This window comes from Euphorbia lathyris, chromosome 10, assembly GCF_963576675.1.
Source record: "Euphorbia lathyris chromosome 10, ddEupLath1.1, whole genome shotgun sequence".
Classification (NCBI taxonomy): domain Eukaryota; kingdom Viridiplantae; phylum Streptophyta; class Magnoliopsida; order Malpighiales; family Euphorbiaceae; genus Euphorbia; species Euphorbia lathyris.
Genome location: NC_088919.1, coordinates 58,295,765 through 58,318,506, shown reverse-complemented (window position 1 = coordinate 58,318,506; position 22,742 = coordinate 58,295,765). Strand labels below are relative to the sequence as shown.

At 39.0% G+C, this 22,742-nt stretch overlaps 1 pseudogene; it reads left to right on the top strand.

The window, feature by feature from the left end:
• Positions 1 to 5,291: 5,291 nt before the first annotated feature.
• On the top strand, positions 5,292 to 6,222 carry LOC136208180 (uncharacterized; annotated as a pseudogene).
• The last annotated feature ends 16,520 nt before the right edge of the window (positions 6,223 to 22,742 follow it).

Sequence of the window (22,742 nt, the reverse complement as noted above, 5' to 3'; positions counted from 1 at the left end):
TCATAAGCATAGTATGGATTTATGTGGACTTTCTGATCTGGGTGCCGCTGGTCATAAGTTCACTTGGAAGCGCAACAGTACCTTTGTTCGTTTGGACAAAGTTTATGCTAATGTTTCAGCTCAAACTAGTTTTCCTGAAGTGTCTGTGTTAAATCTTCCCTTCCGGCATTCGGATCACTGTCCTATCTTATTCAGGCTGGTGAGAGGCAATCGGCCTAGAGGGGAGAGACCGTTTAGGTATCAGGTGGCTTGAGAATCTCATCCTGAGTTTAAAGACTTCGTTCAAGACAATTGGAAGCCTCACTCTAATGTCTTACAAGCTGCTGAGGGCTTTAGAAAGAATGTTCTGGGGTGGAATAAGAACGTCTTTGGTCATATTATTAGGAGAAAGAATAAATTATTGAGTAGAATTGAGGGCATTCATCGTAGGTTGGAGGTTAATTTCGATCACAGTTTGGATGGTCTCCTCAGAACCCTTCAGAAGGAGTTGGAAGCTATGCTTAGACAAGAAGAGCTACTTTGGTTTCAGAAATCTAGGAAAGCCTGGATCAAAGATGGGGATCGGAATACCAGGTATTTTCATCTCTCTACTGTTATTAGAAGACAGAACAATAGGATTGATGCTATTAAAGACTCTAATGGAGATTGGGTGTATGAGGATGAAGATATTCGTCACTTGGCCCTTAACTTATATAAAGACCTTTTAAAAAGGACCTTGTTGATCTGGATAAGGCTCAGACTGTTGCTACCTTTCCCATAGTGGGAGAGGATAGAATCCTGGAAGCCTTCCACCCTATTTCCCAGAAAGAAATTGATCAAGCTATTTTTAGTATTGGAGCTACTAAAGCTCCTGGGGTTGATGGTCTGCCTGCTGGTTTTTATCATAAACACTGGGAGGTTGTGAAGAAAGGAATTTATAGCTTTATTAAAGTTGTTTTTAATGGCTCTCAGGATATTGGGCTTGTGAACAGAACTCTTCTAGTTTTGATTCCTAAAGTTGAGAAGCCTTCTTCTTTCTTACAAATGAGGCCTATTAGTCTTTGTAATGTTCTCTATAAAGCTATTACTAAAATTGGGGCCAATAGACTCCGTTGTATTCTTCTTGATATCATTAGCCAGAATCAGGGAAGCTTTGTTCCTGGTAGACAAATGATGGATAATGTGGTCATTGCCCAAGAGATGGTCCACTCTATGAAAATCAAAAAGGGGAAGAGAGGTATTGTGGCTCTTAAGTTGGATCTGGAGAAAGCTTATGATCGCATAAACTGGAGTTTCCTTCTTGAGAGTCTGAAGAGAGCAAGGATCCCGGACAATTGGAGGAGTTTAATTAAGGTTTGTATCTCTTCTCTTGTTTTTCAAGTTTTGATCAATGGGGATATGTCGGAGGAATTTTCTCCTTACCGGGGTATCCGTCAAGGGGACCCAATGAGCCATTTCTTATTTGTTATTGCAATGGAAAGATTGACTCACCTTATCCATGATGCTGTTGGCAATGGGAAATTCCACCCGGTGACCATCAATAAATTCTGTCCCCAGGTTACTCACTTGTTCTTTGCAGATGATGTTTTGATCTTTCTAGAAGGTAATGAGGAGCAGTTAAATGTGATTATGGATATTCTTGATTGTTTCTGTACTGCCTCTGGTCAGAAGCTTAATATCCAGAAGTCCAGGATGATGTGTTCTAAGAATATGAACCAGAGAACCTGCAAAAGGTTGAGTGATTTGTCTGGAATTCCTCTGACTAATTCTCTGGGGAAGTATCTGGGAATTTCCCTCCATAGTGAAAGAGTTTCGAAAGCGTCTTTTAAGGATATTTTGGATAAAACCAATAAGAAGTGTGCCATTTGGAAAGCTAAGACTCTCTCTCTAGCAGGCCGCCTTACTTTGGTTCAGCCTATCAATTGTGCGACTCCTAATCATATTATGCAGGCTTGTCATCTTCCTGAGCCTGTTCTCAATGATCTTGATAAAATTAATCGTCGGTTCCTGTGGGGAGAAGCTGAGGAGGGGAGGAAGATTCACCTAGTTCCTTGGAATGAGGTTTGTCAACCTAAGGATATGGGAGGTCTGGGCATTAGAAAAGCCAGAGATAATAATAAAGTTTTATTAATGAAACTTCTGTGGCGAATGTGGCAACTTCCTTCAGCTCTTTGGGTTCAATTATTATGCGGTAAATATAGAAAGGATAAGGTTTTGGGGGGTCTTAAGGATAAAGTGGTTAATTGTTCCTTTCTTTGGAAAGGCCTTAGTGCGGTTTTTGCTGAATTTTGCTCAGGGATTGGGTGGAATGTGGGGAATGGTAGATCCATCAGCTTCTGGAATGATATTTGGATTGGTAAAAAGGCTTTATTGGAGGTTTGTGAGTCTTTACCGCCTTTAGAAATTCAGAACTGGAGGATTGCAGATGTGGTGGATTCTGAGGGTGATTGGATTTGGTCTAAGTTTGATTCTTACCTTAGTCTGGAATCGCTCCTGAGAATTAGAGGAGTTTAGATTAGTAGTAAGGAGGAAGACATGGATAGTTACTGTTGGTCTTTGACGAACAACGGGGCTTTTTCTTGTAAATCGGCCTTTCAGGCGTTCTATCAGGAGTTGGATACTTCGCACCTAGAGGTGTGGAAGACGATTTGGGCCTTAAAAGTGCCTTACCGTATTAGAAGCTTCTTGTTGCGAGGGGTTAAAAATAGGTTGCTTACTAATCCTGATAGGAAAAGGAGGCATTTGGTGGAGTCTGGAGCTTGTGGCAGATGCAGAGGTCATGAAGAAACTTTGTGCCATGCTCTCAGAGATTGTGCAAAAAGTAAAGAGGTTTGGAGGAAAGTTCTCCCTATAAAGGTGATGTCTACGTTTTTAGTCAACTCTGAGCTTGATTGGTTTTTGGATGGGATTAATGGGAAACTTTTGGCTGATTTGAAGCATGGTGTTCTCTTATTTGTGGTGGTTTGCCATCAGATTTGGAAATGGAGAAATGAGGAGATTTTTGGAGGAGAAACGGTTGTTTTGCCTAATGTTTCTGATTTCTTTTCCAAAAAGATTTGCACCTTGGTGGATAGCTTCGTTGAGGATCCCTTGGCTAGGGCTATTCAGAGGAAAGAGGTCCATCTCTTAGGCTGGTGTAGGCCTAGTGAAGGTGTGGTTAAGCTAAACACTGATGGCTCTTGTCTAAAGGACGGGAGAATTGCCGCGAGAGGGGTTTTGAGAGATGATGGTGGTGGTTGGGTTTCTGGTTTCTCTCAGAATTTGGGCATGGGATCGTCCTTTTCTGCAGAGCTTTGGGGGATTTTTTCTGGCCTTAGGCTAGCTAAAAATCTGGGGGTGAAAAAGCTTCTTGTGGAATCTGATAACCTTGAAGCGGTCAAAATGATATCGGAGAATAATGCTATTTGCTTGAATAGCCAAAATTTAATCAAAGGTATTAGAATGATTGGCTCTTCCTTTGATTTTCTTAGCTTTGGCCATATTTATAGGGAGCAAAATCGGGTAGCGGACCGTCTCGCGGTTGAAGGTCATACAAGGATGTCGAGTCTCTCTCAACCTTTTCTTCTCCTCCATTGTTCATTTCGTTCCTGATCTTGGATGATTTGGTGGGGGTCAGCTTTCCCAGGCTGATCCCAGATTAATCGGCTTTGTTTATTTTTCTTTCCTTTCCTACTAAAAAAAATATAATATATTATTAAATATTTATAAATAAAAAATTGTTTTATTCATATTATATCTATGTTATGAGTTCTACAAAAATTAAATCATAAAGTTTCTCTTAAAGTATCTCTAATCCCCTAATAAAATCTCTGTATTAGTTTGAATTTTTTTAAAATATCTAATAGTATTCAATTTGTATGGTGTTCCTTGTGGATCTTAGCCAGTTTGTTTATTGATCGTTAAATTATATATTATATAAAACAGTAACGATAGAGTTGAGGTATCATTTTACTTTTTTTACTAATTAAAAAAATATAATATATTAAATTTCAATTATATTATTAAATATTTTCAAATTAAAAATTATTTTATTCGTATTATATCTATGTTACAAGTTCCACAATTAAGCCTTACATTTTCTCCTAAAATTTAGTCCGGAACTAAATTCACTTTTGATTCCTATAATTGTTTATTTTTATTGTTTTTAACTTAGACTAATTTCACTTTTGATCTATATATTTTTTATTATTTACAGTTTTCTCTAGAATTTTGTTGATGAATTTTTTATTCTTACATTTTATTTCAGTTTTACTATTTATTTTAATTATTTTCAAATTATGATTTTCTTTTTAAATGATTTTTTATGCATTTTTGTTAGAATAGGAGCTGAGAATAGCACAAGAATTATCGAACAAAGTAATGGGCAGATTCGTAAACTATGTCGTTTTCGTTAAGACCTTCTGCCAGAAAGTGCAGAGAGATTAAATTACAGTCGACTCCATAATAAAACAGCACACTCGTAATACGCGTTAGTATTGCATAGTATGAACTCGGTCTGTCTACACTCAAATGAGCTCAGTCGAATTTTAGAAAGCATGAAAAAAATGAAGTAATGAACAGGAATCACAAAGCTATTTATAGAACCAAGAATAGCTGTTATGTTCGGATTTGGTGGAGAAGAAGGTGAGCGAGAAATAAGAGATGTAGGAATCTGCTAATTCTGAAATTAATTAAATAACTATTAATTCTGAATTAAATAAAAATATTATTATTATTTCCAAAAAAATATGGAGTCCAACCCAGCCCAGCCCGATTGGATGGCGGCGGTGCACTCGTGTGTGGCGGTCAAGCATCAACTAGGTCCACACCCTTTCATAAAAGTGTGGTATCCCTTAGGGTACATCTAAGTGTAAGGACCCTCTCAATAAATACAACTAGAAAGTAATTTCTAAGCAATGTGGGATGCCTTTAAACCTTCAAAAACTTTTTTGAAGAAAAATATTTATGACTTTTTAATTGTTGAAGCAATTGATTTTAATTTATGTATTAGTTACTGTTAGAATAACCGAATGGTTATTATTCTGTTTTAGGAAATATTGTTGTAGAGTTATTTGTAATTAGTAGGTTGATTTGTTTCCTAGATTGCTCCTAAAATTACTCTTGTTTCCTAGATTAGCTCCTAAAATTACTCTTGTATATTTGTATATATGTCGTGTTAGGCTTAAGAAATAATCAACAGATTATCTTCTATTATGGTATCAGACTAAACCTAGTTTTCTTCCTGGAGCCGTCGTCCTTTTCTTTTCCAGTCTCTCTATACTGGTCAGCCAATCTTCACCTCTACCTTCCGCTTCTCGATTAATCTGTTCATCATGACTGACTCCAAGTTTCATCCGGCGCTTGGGGTGTCTAATATTAAAAACCATATCTCCATTATTCTTAGTTTGGAGAAGGTTCAATATTCTACCTGGGCGGAACTCTTTAAAGTTTTTGCCAAATCCCATAAAGTTATCCACCATATCATTCCGAATGGTAAAGCCGTTGCCTCTCCCTCCGATGAGGCTGCCAAAGATTAGTGGGAAACCTTAGATGCCACGGTTCTTGGGTGGATTTATGCCACCATTACTAATGATCTGTTATAGACGATAATTGAGCCGGATGCTACCGCCATGGAGGCGTGGAATCGTTTACGTGACATCTTTCAGGACAATAAGCATTCCCGTGCAGTTTCAATTGAACAAGAGTTTTCTCATACTCTTATGAAGGATTTTTCTTCCGCTACTGCTTATTGTCAACGTCTAAAGGAATTATCGGATCAACTCCGTAATGTGGATTCTCCGGTGTCGAATGACCGACTTGTTCTTCAGATGGTTTCAGGTCTCACTGAAGCATATAATAGTATATGCACTATTATTCAACAAAAGGATCCTCTTCCTTTATTTAATCAGGCTCGATCGATGGTTATATTGGAGGAGGCCGGTTTAGTGAAGAAGGCCGCTACTGCCTCGGCGTGGACTGTTTTGGTGGCGGCGGGATCTTCTCCCTTTTCTCCTCCGTCTGCTAATCCGTTTGGGTATATGCAGAAATCGGGGACATAATAAGAAAAAGGGGCGCTGCAATAATAATAATAATTCTCGTGGTGGCAGCAACGACGGTGGCTGTGGAAATAATCCGACGAACCGGCTGCGCAGTGGTGGTTCGGCAAATCAGTGGCAGCAGCCATCCTGGGGAGGTTCACAACAGGGCTCTTGGTCTTGGGTTCCTGAGCAGGCCCCTCCATGTCCATATCCATCTCAGTCATAGGCTCGGCCCACTGGCAATTACACATGTCCTCCTCCTGCCCAGAATGCAGGGCTGTTAGGCCCCCGCCCACAACAGGCCTTTCATACTGCTACCAATTTTGAGCCTACGGATATTGAATCTGCTTTGTACACTCTGAGCCTCAATCCTCTGAAAAATCTATGGTACATCGACACAGGCGCTACTTCACATATGACGTCTGATAAGGGTAAACTCTCGTCTATTTTTAATATGAGCAATAATCATGGCATAATTGTTGGTAATGGACATTCAATTCCGATTCATGGACTAGGGCACACAAACTTAAATCACCCACATCCACCCTTGGCCTTGAGAAATGTTTTATATGCTCCACATATTATTAAAAATTTAGTCTCTATCTGTAAGTTTACTTCTAACAATTCAGTATCTGTCGAATTTGACCCTTTTGGATTTTCTGTGAAGGATTTTCAGACGGGCCGACGTATAATGAGATGTGAGAGTCAAGGCGACCTTTATCCCGTCACTACCAAACCCACCTTCCCGCCAAGTCCTCCTTCTAGTTTTGATGTTTTAGCGCCATCCTTATGGCATGACCGCTTAGGACATCCTGGCTCTCCGGTGTTAGATGCTCTTAGACAAAAGAAATTTATTGAATGTAATTCTCTTCGTAGTAGTTCAATTTGTCGGTCTTGTCCTCTTGGAAAACATATTAAGTTGCCATTTATTTCATCCAATAATAAAACTTCTTTGCCATTTGATATTGTTCATTGCGATTTATGGACGTCTCCTATTTTAAGTTCAATGGGGCATCGATATTACATTGTTTTTTTGGATGATTTTTCTAATTTTGTGTGGACATTTCCCTTGCATAAAAAGTCAGATGTTTTCTCTATCTTTTTACAATTTCGAGCACTAATCCGTACTCAATTTGAAAGGGAAATTAAAAATATCCAATGTGACAATGGGAGGGAGTTTGATAATAAAGCTTTTTGGGATTTTTGTAGTGCTAATGGAATTTCTTTTCGTTTCTCGTGTCCTCATACTTCATCTCAAAATGGGAAATCCGAGAGAAAACTTCGTAGCATCAATAATATTATCCGCACACTTTTAGTTCATGCTTCCATTCCATCATATTTTTGGCATCATGCACTTCAAATGGCCACTTATCTTCTCAATATTCGACCAACTAAAAATTTAGAATTCCAATCCCCATTATGTGTGCTCTATAGGACCGATCCTGTGTATTCCCATTTGAGAGTCTTTGGGTGTTTATGTTATCCTTTATTTCCATCCACCACAATTCACAAACTCCAAGCTAGGTCCACTCCTTGTGTCTTTTTAGGCTATCCGTCTCATCACCGGGGGTATAAATGTTGTGATATGGAGTCTAAGAAAATCATAGTATGTCGTCATGTGATCTTTGATGAAACTCAATTACCTTTCGCCACTATTCCTCCACCCACTGTGTCTAGTTATGATTTTTTGGATCATGGACTTACACCCTATGTGCAATTTCATCTCACTAATGGGCCTCCTCTTGACACCCCACCGGTTTCTACCTGTTGGAAATTAGGCTAAGGTATAGCAGCGGAAATATAAAAAATTTAGCCTACTTCCTTTTAACCATAGGATCCGTTAATCATTATTTCATATAAAGAGGGATAAGAAGGAATACCTTTTGAAGAACAATCTACCGTTGTTAAAGAAGCGCCCACAATTCTTCTCCGAGATCCCAAGCACGAAGTATAACACGGTGAGGTTAAGATAGAATCAACCCTTATGAGATGCAACCAAAATAGATTGCCTCTAATTAACCAACACAAGATCAAAGAGAAAAGGCGATGAATGTAATTAATCAATCGACGGAAGCCGTATGAATTCTTGTCCACGAAAACGGGAAGTCGAATTCTCTTTCTCTCACTAGCTAGGGATTTCGAAAATCACAAAGGGGGAGGGGATAGGCTTAGTCGAAATTCACACATTAGGGGGGTATATATAATAATTTTTATCTAAACCCTAGTTAGATAGGAATAGGTTACTTAATAGGAATTCAATTCGGAATAGGATTCCTAATTATTATCTTATAATATATCTAATATATTTAGGATAATAATAAATAACCTAATTGGATAATAATAGGAGTATATTAATCTAATTAAATCTCCTAATTTAATTATCTCTCTTAATTAATTTAATTCACAAACCTAATCAAATTAGGATTAAGGGAATTAAAATAATTCCTAACTTATTATATACAAAATTCAGCCTCCCCTAATTAAATGGGCCTTACTGGGCTCATTTGGGCTTCCATCTATTAATGACATCCATCTCTCTTTTGGTTCCAAGTCTTATGTGTGATCCATTAGGTTCTTACTACTTCTGGCCGTATGCAACTATTAAATTAATTTCTTCAAGAATTATATTTAATCCTTGCATAACGGAATGATGTACTGAGTATGTTATTGGCAAGTCTGTAATCATTCCCCCAGAGTCCGTTAAGAAGACAGGTTGATTCTGTCGTTAACCCTTCCGTATTAGTTACAGTATAATTCGATCCTTTATCAACTATATCCTTGAACTGAATCTTATGACTATGGATGATGTCAAGTCACATATAGCGAGACGTTCGTTTTACTTGTTCAGGCCGAGTCAACTCAAATAGATAGGTTAAGTGAAATCTATATTTCAAGTCTTAAGCTATCACCTTGCAAGGATTTAGAGTCGAGTCTTCCACAAGCGATCCTTGGATATATCTCCCATTAATCGGGAGTGATAAATGCTCAATCCAATGTATAACTACCCTGACATTACTTCCTGTGACACCCAACCTTTGCAGTTCACACCCTAGAGTCATCTCTGTTAAGGATCGTGGGACCGCAGGATCAAAGTCTCACATTCAGTAATTCAGGATGACCAATTAACATTCCTTTGAGTCTGGGGATTACTTATACCTATTAATACCAATGAGATGAACAGATGACAAGGATGAATCTATCCATCCTGTTATCTCAAATCGGATCCCCAATCCTAATGAACGACGTTTCATCGGATCTATGTAACTGTCCAGATATCTATATATATGAAGCTTGTGAGATCACCTTTCTATCGGACAGAAGATATTGTTACATACAAGTCTCAACAGTGATATATCAATCCTAAACATATCACGTGACTTGGGGTGGTTTTAAGTTTATTAGTTTATTATAAAGTTTTGTCTCACTTCATGCTTGTATGAACACTTTATAATCACTTTAAACAAACTTACAGATTTCCTTTTATTAGACTTTATTTAGTGCTTAAAAGGGATTGCCTTTATATAGTTATAAAACATATATCTCATTAAAACAAATGATATAAAGAACAATTCATTTACATTAAGTTTGTATCCTGCAACAATTGTCTATAGGACACTAAACCCCAACATACTCCCACTTGGACTAAAGCCAATTGTTTCTAAAACTTATCCCAGTAGAAGTTAAATGACGATCATGTACTTTCTGGGTTAAAGGCTTTGTCAACGGATCTGCAACGTTGTCCTCTGTAGGTACTCTTTCTATTCTCACATCTCCTCTAGCCACAATCTCTCTAATGATGTGGTATCACTTTAGGTAGTGCTTGGATGCATTATGAGACCGTGGTTCCTTTGCTTGCGCAATGGCTCCATTGTTATCACAGTACAGAGTAATGGGATTGACAATGTCAGGCACCACACCTAGTTCTGTAATGAACTTTCTAATCCAAACTGCTTCCTTTGCTACTTCCGCAGCAGCGATGTACTCTGACTCGATCGTAGAGAAAGCTACGCTTCCCTGCTTGGAACTTTTCCAACTGACCGCGCCCCCATTCAAGATAAACAGGTATCCTGATTGGGATTTAAAATCATTCTCATCTGTGAGATGACTAGCGTCTGAAAATCCTTCAATTTTTAGATCTCCTTCTCCGAACACTAGGAACATATCTTTAGTCCTTCTCAAGTACTTAAGAATGTTCTTGACGGCAATCCAATGCTCGTCTCCCGGATTCCCTTGGTAATGACTCGTTACAGATAACGCGAACGCTACGTCAGGTCTAGTGCATAGCATAGCATACATAATCGAACCGATCGCGCTGGCGTACGGGACTACAGCCATGCGTCGTTTGTCATCATCAGTTTTAGGACATTGATGATTGTTTAACTTTACTCCATGTACCATGGGTAAGTTACCTCGTTTCGATTCAAGCATGCTAAACCGATTTAGCACCTTTTCAATGTATGTAGCCTGTGAAAGACCAAGCAGTCTTCGCGATCTATCTCTATAGATCTTTATACCAAGTATATAAGCTGCTTCACCAAGGTCTTTCATTGAGAAGTTACCGGATAACCATACCTTCACCGACTGTAATAGAGCAATGTCATTTCCCATTAACAGTATATCGTCCACATATAGTATGAGAAATGCTATAGAGCTCCCACTTGCTTTCTTGTAAATGCAAGCTTCTTCGTAATTTTGTTCGAAACCAAATTGTTTTATGGTTTCGTCAAAACGCTTATTCCAGCTTCTCGATGCTTGCTTGAGTCCATAAATGGATCTCTGAAGTTTGCAAACTTTGTTTGCATCCTTCGATATGAAACCTTCAGGCTGCATCATGTATACATCCTCAAGCAGGTTTCCATTTAGGAAAGCTGTTTTCACATCCATTTGCCAAATCTCATAATCAAAATGAGCGGCAATTGTAAGCATGATTCTGATTGATTTGGACATAGCAACAGGAGAGAAGGTTTCGTCATAATCAATACCTTGTTTCTGACGATATCCTTTCGCTACCAACCTAGCCTTGTAGGTGCTAACCTTTCCATCCATGTCAGTCTTCTTTTTGAAGATCCACCTGCACCCAATGGGAATTATCCCTTCGGGTGGATCAAACAAAGTCCACACTTGGTTAGTATACATGGAATCCATTTCAGAATCCATGGCCTCAAGCCATGCTTTAGAATCTGGACTAGTAAGAGCCTCTTCGTAGTTTTCGGGTTCGTCGTCTAACACGTGAACCTCGTTATCATCTCCTACTAGAAAACCATATCTAACTGGGAGTTCACGAACTCTTCGTGATCTACGAATGTGTGCCACTGGAGTCTCATCTAATGGGACTTCTTCGGGTACCTCAACCGCTTCTGTTGTTTCAGTCGGTGTTTCTTCCTCTTGAACTTCGTCGAGTTCAATCATGCTTCCCTTTTGTGTTTCTTCGAGAAACTCTTTCTCTAAGAAGGTTGCGTATCTGGATACTATTACTTTCTGATCATCTGGATGATAGAAGTAATACCCCATGGTTTCTTTGGGATATCCAATGAAGAAACATTTATCAGATTTAGAATCTAATTTGTCGGACGCAATGCGTTTGACAAAAGCTGAACAACCCCATACTCTCATAAATGAGAACACGGGTTTCCTACCAACGAACAATTCATATGGTGTGGAACTAGCGGATTTAGTTGGTACTCGGTTCAGGGTGAAGAGGGCAGTTTCTAAGGCATAGCCCCAAAACGACTTTAGAAGTAAGGCCATGCTCATCATGGATCGTACCATATCTAATAGGGTACGGTTTCTCCTCTCGGATACACCATTGTGTTGTGGTGTATAGGGAGGTGTCCATTGTGAGCATATCCCACATTCAGTTAGATAATTCAGAAAATCATCTGAAAGATATTCGCCACCTCGATCGGATCGAAGCATCTTTATTTTCCTTTCTAATTGATTTTCCACTTCATTCTTGAAGCATTTGAATTTCTCAAAAGCTTCTGAGTTGTGCTTCATCAAGTAGACGTAACCATATCGGGTATGGTCATCTATGAAGCTTATGAAGTATCTGAATCCTCCTCTTGCTTGGACTGACATAGGACCGCATACATCTGTATGAATAAGTCCTAGAGTGTCTGATACACGCTCACCTTTATTGCTAAAGGGTGTCTTTGTCATTTTACCTTTTAAACATGATTCGCATGTTTCCAATGATTCATGATCGATTGGATCTATAAGCCCATCTGAATGCAGGTTTAGCATGCGTCTCTTGTTTATATGACCTAAACGACAATGCCACAAGTAAGTTGAATTATCTATCTTATGTCTTTTGGTATCAATTGCAAAAACATGAGTTTTATCATCTAACACATAAATCCCATTTTGTGATATTCCTGAAAAATAAAAGATCGAATCTTTATAAAAATTGCAACTATTGTTCTTTATTGAAATATGAAAACCGTCGTCAACAAGACGGCTAATAGAAATAATGTTACGAGACATCTCAGGAACGTATAAACAATTCCTTAATTCTATTACAAGCCCAGAGGGCAAAGGTAAAACATAATCTCCAATTGCGAGGGCGGAAACTCTTGCTCCATTTCCCACTCGCAAGTTTATGCTTCCTTTCTTTAGTTCCTTAGTCTGTTTTAGCTCCTGCATATTTGTACAAATATGAGATCCACATCCGGTATCAAGTACCCAAGATTCAGACAACGAAACTGTATTTATTTCAATATAAAAGATACCAGATGCTGAAGCACCGTTATTTTCCTTCTCGTGGAAGGTTAGGTACTCCATGCAATCCCTCTTCCAATGCCCTAAGTCACCACAATAGTAGCACTTTCCTTTGGGCTTCTTTGGTTCCTTTCCCTTCGTTTCGGTGAGCACAGCCCCCTTGCATTTATCAGGATGGTTTGGATTGAGAGCGACCCCTTTCCTTTTTCTCGATCCTTCAATAGCAAGGGCCAGTATTTCCTCGTTTTCTTTTATAATGGGCTCGACTGACTCGAGCATATGCGCAAGCTCTACAAGAGAGGTTTGCAAGCCACTCATCTGATAGTTCATGATGAACTGTGAGTAGCTCTCAGGGAGGGACTGTAGAAGTAAGTTTTCACTTAGTTCATGGTCCATCGCATCTCCAATACTAGAAAACTTGGTCATGAGGCTGATCATCTTGGCACAATGTACCATCACAGATGTGCCCTCCTGCATCTTGCTTTTATATAACTCCTTGGTTATTTCGAAGCGCTCGCACCGAGTTTCTATCACAAATAGCTCTTTAAGGTGCTTGACCATGGAAGAGGCATCCATATCTGAATGTAGTTGCCTTTTAACCTCCGGTGTCATTGATGCAAGTATGATGTCCCCTACTTGATCGTCATCAGCTTTATGCTTCAAGTAAGCATAAACCTCTTGGTAGGGAGCATCATCCATTGGGTAAGGGGGTATCGGTGTATCAAGTACATACCCTTTCCTTTCGAACTTCAAAACAATTTTGAGGTTACGAAACCAGTCGGTGAAGTTTGAACCATTCAATTTGTTATCGGTAAGGATGTAACGCAGATTGGTGTTAGTCATGATTATAAGAGTGCGTTTATTTAAACCTGAGAGTGAGAAAGAGTAAACATATGTCATTCATTTGCTTTAAAGTATAACAATCTAAAATTATAGGCCTTTTAATTTATTTCAGATTGCTCCCACTATTTTGCCAAATTAATAACCCTCCATATTAATTCGAAGAATTTCACAAATCCTTTAGTGAGCTAGGATCCTAACTCTTGAGATTTCGCCTTGACTTTAGCCAACAAGCTAGTCCTATTTGTTAGGTAGATTCATGCAATCAATCACATCTCGAATGTGATTCCCAGGTTATTGGGTTACTAACCACATTAGTAACTAATATGTCATTCATATTAATCCCAACCATCTTGCCCATTAGTTTATGACAACATGAGTTTGCCCATCCAATTATCATACTCTAATTTAAGTATTACCCAATATTCATGAAAGAACGATTTTCGATAATCCAGGTGTTACCATAAGACCCCGAGCTTGAGTTTACCCAACAACCCAAAGGCCCCCAGTACTGCCGGCTGAATTATAATATTAGGGAGGGGCAACCGATTTTAATAACTTGCTTATTTACTTAACTTTTTAACGAGGGATTTTATTTAAGTCTCATAATCTAACTTAGTCTTGATTTGCTTTAGCATACATCAGACATACATACATTCACATACATTGGCGTTATGGACATATTATCTAAATTATTCCGTCGAGCCAGAGACGGAATAAAAGGGGCAAACCTAAGGAAATACTAACTATTACATATTTCTCTTTAGGTCCTCCGTCTTCTCCATGGCGCCTTGAAATTACATATTAATTTCTATACTACTATAAGAAAACTTCAATTGAATTGAAGGGAATCAGATGAGAGGAGAAATTACAATAGATAGTAGAAAGGCAGGACGCGCAGGCCCTATTTCAAAAATACCAAAAGACTAAAAGAGGGTCCAAATATATCCATAACTCCAAACATGCATAGACTCAATTAAATAAATTTAATTGGTTGATTACATAACCGGCCTATGTAATATTTAGGTTAATCACATTAACTCGTCAAATTAACTTTCATCTAATTTTACTTCTAATCGTTTTGTATCTTTATATTAATCCTTAGATTAATATAACCATATAAAACGTTGATTATGCATGTCCCAATTATTTTGATTTCAATTCATTTAACACTTTGATTTACAACTTGGTAAAAACAAACTTTTAAACGAATTTTTCATTCGATAATCAAAACAGAAAACTATTGATTTCCGAAACATATATATATATATATATATAAATTATTTACAAGCCGATTTTAACAATTAAAATCAAGTGGGATTCGGGCCGGGGGCCCGAAACGGCAGCAGCCGCGCGGCTGCGCACGCGGCTGCTGCCGTGAGGCAGCAGCCGCGCGACAGCGGCTGGTCGCGCCGTGAGGCGTGACCCGAGCCGCTGTCGTATTTTTTTTATAAAATATAAATATAAATATATATATATATATATATATATATATATATATATATATATATATATATATCAGATTTTAAAACGGTTTTAAAAACGATTTTCAGAAATAGGAAAAACTACAATAGATTCCCGTTTTATCTTTTAGAATTAATAAAACTAATTTTATTAACCTAACTATAAAACAAATAGATTTTGTTATAATGATTATCAACCGAAATAATTAGGAACATAAATATAATCAATTTTAATTAACAATTAACTAAAATTTATTTATCTTTAGAATTAATCAAACAATTTGTTAATTAATCCTAACCATAAATATTTATTCAATCCTATTGAAAAACTTCTAAATTTTCATATATGAAATAACGGATTTAACGATGGCTCTGATACCACTGTTGGAAATTAGGCTAAGGTATAGCAGCGGAAATATAAAATTTTTAGCCTACTTCCTTTTAACCATAGGATCCGTTAATCATTATTTCATATAAAGAGGGATAAGAAGGAATACCTTTTGAAGAACAATCTACCGTTGTTAAAGAAGCGCCCACAATTCTTCTCCGAGATCCCAAGCACGAAGTATAACACGGTGAGGTTAAGATAGAATCAACCCTTATGAGATGCAACCAAAATAGATTGCCTCTAATTAACCAACACAAGATCAAAGAGAAAAGGCGATGAATGTAATTAATCAATCGACGGAAGCCGTATGAATTCTTGTCCACGAAAACGGGAAGTCGAATTCTCTTTCTCTCACTAGCTAGGGATTTCGAAAATCACAAAGGGGGAGGGGATAGGCTTAGTCGAAATTCACACATTAGGGGGGTATATATAATAACTTTTATCTAAACCCTAGTTAGATAGGAATAGGTTACTTAATAGGAATTCAATTCGGAATAGGATTCCTAATTATTATCTTATAATATATCTAATATATTTAGGATAATAATAAATAACCTAATTGGATAATAATAGGAGTATATTAATCTAATTAAAACTCCTAATTTAATTATCTCTCTTAATTAATTTAATTCACAAACCTAATCAAATTAGGATTAAGGGAATTAAAATAATTCCTAACTTATTATATACAAATTTCAGCCTCCCCTAATTAAATGGGCCTTACTGGGCTCATTTGGGCTTCCATCTATTAATGACACCCCAGAGTCATCTCTGTTAAGGATCGTGGGACCGCAGGATCAAAGTCTCACATTCAGTAATTCAGGATGACCAATTAACATTCCTTTGAGTCTGAGGATTACTTATACCTATTAATACCAATGAGATGAACAGATGACAAGGATGAATCTATCCATCCTGTTATCTCAAATCGGATCCCCAATCCTAATGAACGACGTTTCATCGGATCTATGTAACTGTCCAGATATCTATATATATGAAGCTTGTGAGATCACCTTTCTATCGGACAGAAGATATTGTTACATAAGTCTCAACAGTGATATATCAATCCTAAACATATCACTTGACTTGGGGTGGTTTTAAGTTTATTAGTTTATTATAAAGTTTTGTCTCACTTCATGCTTGTATGAACACTTTATAATCACTTTAAACAAACTTACGGATTTCCTTTTATTAGACTTTATTTAGTGCTTAAAAGGGATTGCCTTTATATAGTTATAAAACATATATCTCATTAAAACAAATGATATAAAGAACAATTCATTTACATTAAGTTTGTATCCTGCAACAATTGTCTATAGGACACTAAACCCCAACACTACCCCAACCCGAGCCCAAAACAACCCTCCTATTAGCCGCGGGTAGCCACTGTCATCCGGCCCTCTCTCACCTGACCCATCGGTCCTGCACCCGACCCATGCCGCTGGTCCATCGGAACCATCCGTGCCAAGCCCAAATCTGACCCCATCTGATATCTCGGCCTCTCCTTCCCATCATACAAACAGCCGACCTCTACTTCCCTCACCGATCCCAACTCCACCACCATTACCTCGTCTTCCCAATATGTCTTCCCGTCCTGTTACTAGGAGTCAACGTGGGATTTTTAAACCCAAGAGTCAATTTAACCTAAATACCGTCGTGTCTAGGTCTCCTTTGCCTCGTAACCCTGTGTCTGCTCTTTATGATCGGAATTGGAAAACTGCTATGGATGATGAATTTAATGCTCTTATTAAAAATAAGACGTGGGTGTTGGTGCCTCGTCCACCTGATGTTAATGTTATTCGTTCTTTGTGGGTTTTTGCTCATAAAGAGCATTCTGATGGCTCTTTTGAGAGGCATAAAACCCGTCTTGTAGGTGATGGGAAAACTCAGCAGGTGGGCATTGATTGTGGTGAAACGTTTAGTCCAGTTGTAAAACCCGCAACTATTCGTACTGTTCTCAATTTGTCTCTCTCCAAGCATTGGGATATCCATCAATTCGATGTCAAGAATGCTTTCTTACATGGTGAATTGAAAGAAACCGTGTATATTGATAGCGCGACGCCTAGTGGTAGAGTTTCTTACGACGAATTAATGTATGTTGCGGTGAATGTGCTATGTCTATGGATGTGGTCTTTATAAATTGCTCTTGACTCTACTTAGATGCTACGACTACTTAGGGGCAAGTGTACCCCGTCATATCAAGTAATAATCTGGTTAAGACCGGGTATCGAATCCACGGGATTTATAATTACAAGTATTAGACGACTCGGTTTCGTATGTTATTTAGGCGGTGATTACTTTGGGGTAAAGTAAGACACAACTACTAACTATTGGCGACACAGATTTATGTAGCTAAAACTCTATGAAGTGGGATGAATATGATAAGTTATAACCACAACAAATAATGACTCTAAATGTATACGGATAATAAATCGCTCTTGCAAAGATGACTAAGTGAAGTAGGACCGACCCGTGAAGCACTTAGACTACGTGATTCCTAGTCAAGGCGTGTCTAAAGCGGGGGAATTAGAAACTAGGGCCCGTAAGTTCGTGGCTTGTCAATTCCTACGGTTTCCGGTTTGTCACTTCCGGTAGGGCAACACCTATATAACTCCCTAAGGATAGCCCGAATGGCGTCGGAAATCGCGTTCTCCTACACAATAGTCAATTATCAATATCAAAACAAGTAGCAAGCACTAATACGTAAAGGGAAATAGAGATTATAAATCATGAAATTATAAATATGAAATGTATATAAATGGAATACAACCAAGCCTAGTACATAGGAAGAGTACAAGCTAATTAGCACGTAAAAGGGGAGAATCCGCCCTTGAAACTAGCTAACCGGACTCAAAGCCGTCTCCTAGGTCGTGGAGGGGAACTCTCAAGCTTGGTGACGAATGGTGGAGCGGAACTTCGATGGAATGCCGGAACAACCGAACAAGCTCTCAAGGTGGAGAGTTTAGCTACAAAAATTGAATCTATACTATAACAAGTAACAAAACAAGTATAGTTTGCTCTCTAGTGTATAATTATTTCTTAGTTCATAAAAGTGTCAAATGAAGTTCAAGAGCTTCCTATTTATAGACATCAAGCAAGGGCAAGCTTGTAATTTCACAAAGTACAAGTATGGAGCAACATCATTGAGTGCAGAAATCCCATGATACGCCCCGCGTAAAATGGTCTACGCCCCGCATAAGTGCCCATTCCGTCAGAAATCTCCTGCATGTGGACCAATTCCGTGTCTAGTTGTCTCAAACACGCCCTGCGTAGCTGAAGTACGCCCCGCGTGTTTGAGTCTCTGAAGTTTTATTGCTTGAATTGGTGCTTTTACGCCGTGCGTAACTGAAGTACGCCCCGCGTAAAAGAGTCTCTGATCTTTTTACGTTGAAGAACTGCCTTTTACGCCCCGCGTATATGGTGATACGCCCCGCGTATGGAGAGTTGACTCTGGGAGACAATGCAGTCTGACTTTCAGGATTAGGCCAATTATTGCCGACATGTGTCATACGCCCCGCGTAGAGTGGCATACGCCCCGCATATGCTGAGTCAGTTCCACATGGCTTCTGCGGATAAGGCAATCATTACCGACACCATGTTTCACACCCCGCGTAGGGGATTATAGGCCCCGCGTATGGAGTGGATTTTTTTGCTCCTTTCTCGTACCTGAAATACAAATCTTGAGAGCCGGGTTAGCTTGACGTTTTTATTTCCTAAACTAATCAAAAACGAGGAAAATAAACTGAAAGTACGAGATTTATTTTTATTTCTTTATTTGATCAAAAACACTTTATTTTTGTAATTAAACTTATTTATTTTATCCAAAATCAACCCGTAAATCACGCTAAAAGATAGGGGTAAAATACCCCTATCAAACCTCCTCGGACTTTAAAATTTTACTTGTCCTCAAGTAAAAGAAATCGAAAGACAAGGGATTGAGAAAATTAAGAAACAAACCGAAGGTTGGTTTTGCCAAGTGCGTGATTTCAGAGTTATGGTTTTGTGCAAAGGTTTCGGTAAGTACCTACGCAAACAATTGAGTACAAAAACTTGTTTGAAACCTCCATGATCAAGATTTAATAGGCAATATTAACGGGGGTTGATTACCTTTTGAGAACCCGATAGTACCTCACCAAGAGATTTCGCTCTTACGCTCAATTTTAGGTGGGTCGGTGTTTTGGCACTCTTCTTTGCACTTACTCGAGATCATGTTGAATTTGCATTTTTATCCGGGCTTTTCCTCCTAAAATATGGTTAGGCAATATTAAAAATGAACCCGGAGGGGGGTTGTAATGTGGATGGCTACTTTAGTGGTTAGTTTAAAGAAACTCGAGTTCAAAAATACCGTTTTGTGATTGCACCGTATCATTGCTTATTTTGGCCTTGGTGACTTTTACAAGACGTACTTCAAAATTGCTCGGGTGGAGCTTTGAGAATGCCTTTTTATTTTTTATTGTATCCTTTGTTTTGATAGAGGCACAAAAACAATATTTTGAGAGCTAATGGTGCTCATTTGCTAAGGCCGTGACTTATTTCGGGTAATTCGGGTGCAACTTGATTATGTCGGTAATTGAACAAGAGGAAAAAGGGTTAAATGTTAAGAGGGTATTAACAAAAAAAGTTGGTTGATAGGCTCGAGGGGGTTTCCTAATGTTTAATGAAAACGAGAAAAATAAATTAAGAAAAATTAGCCTAAGTGGGTTCGGTTTATCATCTATTGCCTTTTTACCACAATAAGTGTACTTAACCCGGTATTAGATGCAAATTCTATGAGTCGAGTGAAGTCAAAGCTCTCGAAAAATTGTGAAAGAATTAGAGTTCTCGTACGAACTCTTTTAGGCTCAAATATACCTCACAAAGATTCGGGTTTAAATTGTGTACTATCAAGTTTTCGCTAAATTCTCAACTATCCCGTTTTTATTGCCTTTTTAAAGTTCATTATGGAGATAACATTTGGGTTAAGACTCAATGCCTTAGTTTAGTACTAACCTAAGCTTTGTACAAATTCCCTAACTTTAAGATCAAGACTAAAATTTCTTATTTTGCATCATTCCTTTATGTTCTGACGTTTTTACTTTTGATGACAAATAACAGAACTTTAATTAATTTCCGAAGGAGGGATAACGTGTCGGGAAAATTTAAAAGAGTCAATAAATTAGTTTAATTATTTTGTTGTTATTAAATTTTTATTTTTATTTTTGGTAGTGCAAAACAAACGTTAAGTGCGGGGTTGCACGTCCCTCCGCGTTACTTATAATGACGCCTATTCCAAAGGCGTTGCAAAAAGAAACTAAAACAAAAACAAAAACAAAAATAAAGCTAAGGAAGGGAAAGAAGAAGACCCTAAGTGGTCAGGGGCCCTACGCGAGGCGTGCCCAGGGGGGCGCCCCGCGTAGGGTAGCATGTTTAATGCGTGTTGAGTCAGAGACTCAAGTACGCGGGGCGTAATATGGAGGGCGCCCCGCATAAGGCGGTGTTTTTATTCTTTTTGGAGTCAGAGACTCAAATACGCGGGGCGTAACAGGGGACGCCTCACGTGTTTGAGTTTCCGAACTTTAGGAACCACGGAAAGGAACTTATACGCGGGGCATAAGAGGGGGTACGCCCTGCGTAAAAGGTGTTTCTTGTAGAATTTTGGATCAGAGGCACAAAGACGCGGGGCGTGCATAGGAAGACGCCCCGCGTATTGTGTCGAATTGGTATTTGGCTTTCCGTGGCTGGGAAGCGAAACGAAGAAAACAAAGAAAAATTGAACAGATATATACAGGGAGTTTGAGAGATTCAAACCAATGCTACATTTAGAGTCGGAGTAGCTCGACTTTCCTTTGCGATGTGCAAGCTTACGGTGGTGCGAGGAGTGTGGTTTCGCCTTGTTGTGGAAAAATGCCGCCGCGGTATATCTTTAGACGGTGGCCATTGACCCGTAGGGTTGTATTGTCGGAACCTTGGATTTCGCATGCTCCAGAGGGGTGTACATTGATGACGGTGTATGGTCCCGACCACCGACTTTTCAATTTTTCGAGAAATAACCGGAGGCGAGAATTGTAGAGGAGAACTTGATCCCCCTTGTTGAACTCCCGAACTTGGATGTGCTTGTCGTGCCACCGCTTGGTACGTTCTTTGTAGAGTTTGGCATTTTCGTATGACCCTAAACGGAGTTCATGAAGAGTATTGAGTTGGAGGAGGCGGTGTTCTCCCGCAGCCTGCATGTCAAAATTTAAAAATTTCAGCGCACAATAGGCTTTATGTTCCAATTCCACGGGCAAATGGCATGATTTTTCAAAAACTAGACGATAAGGGGACATCCCGATGGGCATCTTAAACGACGTGCGGTAAGCCCAAAGAGCATCATCGAGCTTCAAGCTCCAATCTTTTCTAGAGGAGTTAACCGTTTTTTCTAAAATGCGTTTTAACTCTCGGTTAGAAACCTTAACTTGCCCACTAGTTTGCGGGTGGTAGGGTGTAGAGACTCGGTGTGCAACCCCATATTTAAGTAAGAGTTGATCGAATTATCGGTTGCAAAAGTGGGAACCCCCGTCGCTAATGATAGTCTGAGGGGTTCCGAACCGAGTGAAAATGTTTTTCTTTATAAATTTCCCTACCGCCTTAGAGTCGTTTGAAGGTAAGGCAACGGCCTCCACCCATTTGGAGACATAGTCAACCGCTACAAGAATGTAAGCGTTGTTATGCGACTTAGGGAAAGGTCCCATGAAGTCTATCCCCCAAACGTCAAAAAGTTCGCAAACTAAGATCCCTTGTTGGAGCATTTCGTGTTTTTGGGAAATGTTTCCGCTCCTTTGACAAGCGTCACATGATTTGACGAAGTCTTGGGAATCTTTGGACAAAGTAGGCCAATAAAACCCTCATTGTAAGACTTTTGCCATAGTCCGACTAGGGCCAAAATGGCCCCCCGGCTCTTGGGTGTGACACATATGTAGCACATGACTAACCTCTTCTTCCGGTATACACCTACGGATAATGTTATCGGCACAAGATTTGAACAGATAGGGTTCTTCCCAAAAATAATGCTTAGCATCATGAAAGAATTTCTTACGCTGCTCATATGTAAGGTGCGGGGGAAGAATATTACCGGCTTTGTAGTTTGCCATAGCGGCATACCAAGGTAAAGATGTTACCGCGTAGAGTGCTTCGTCGGGAAAGGTCTCCTTAATCTCAACAGCTTCCGAAGATTCGCCTTGCTCGCCTTGTAAACGAGAGAGATGATCGGCCACAACATTCTCCACTCCTTTTTTATCTTTGATTTCGATGTCGAATTCTTGTAGGAGTAGGATCCACCGTATCAAGCATAGTTTGGCGTCCTGCTTAGTCATCAAGTAC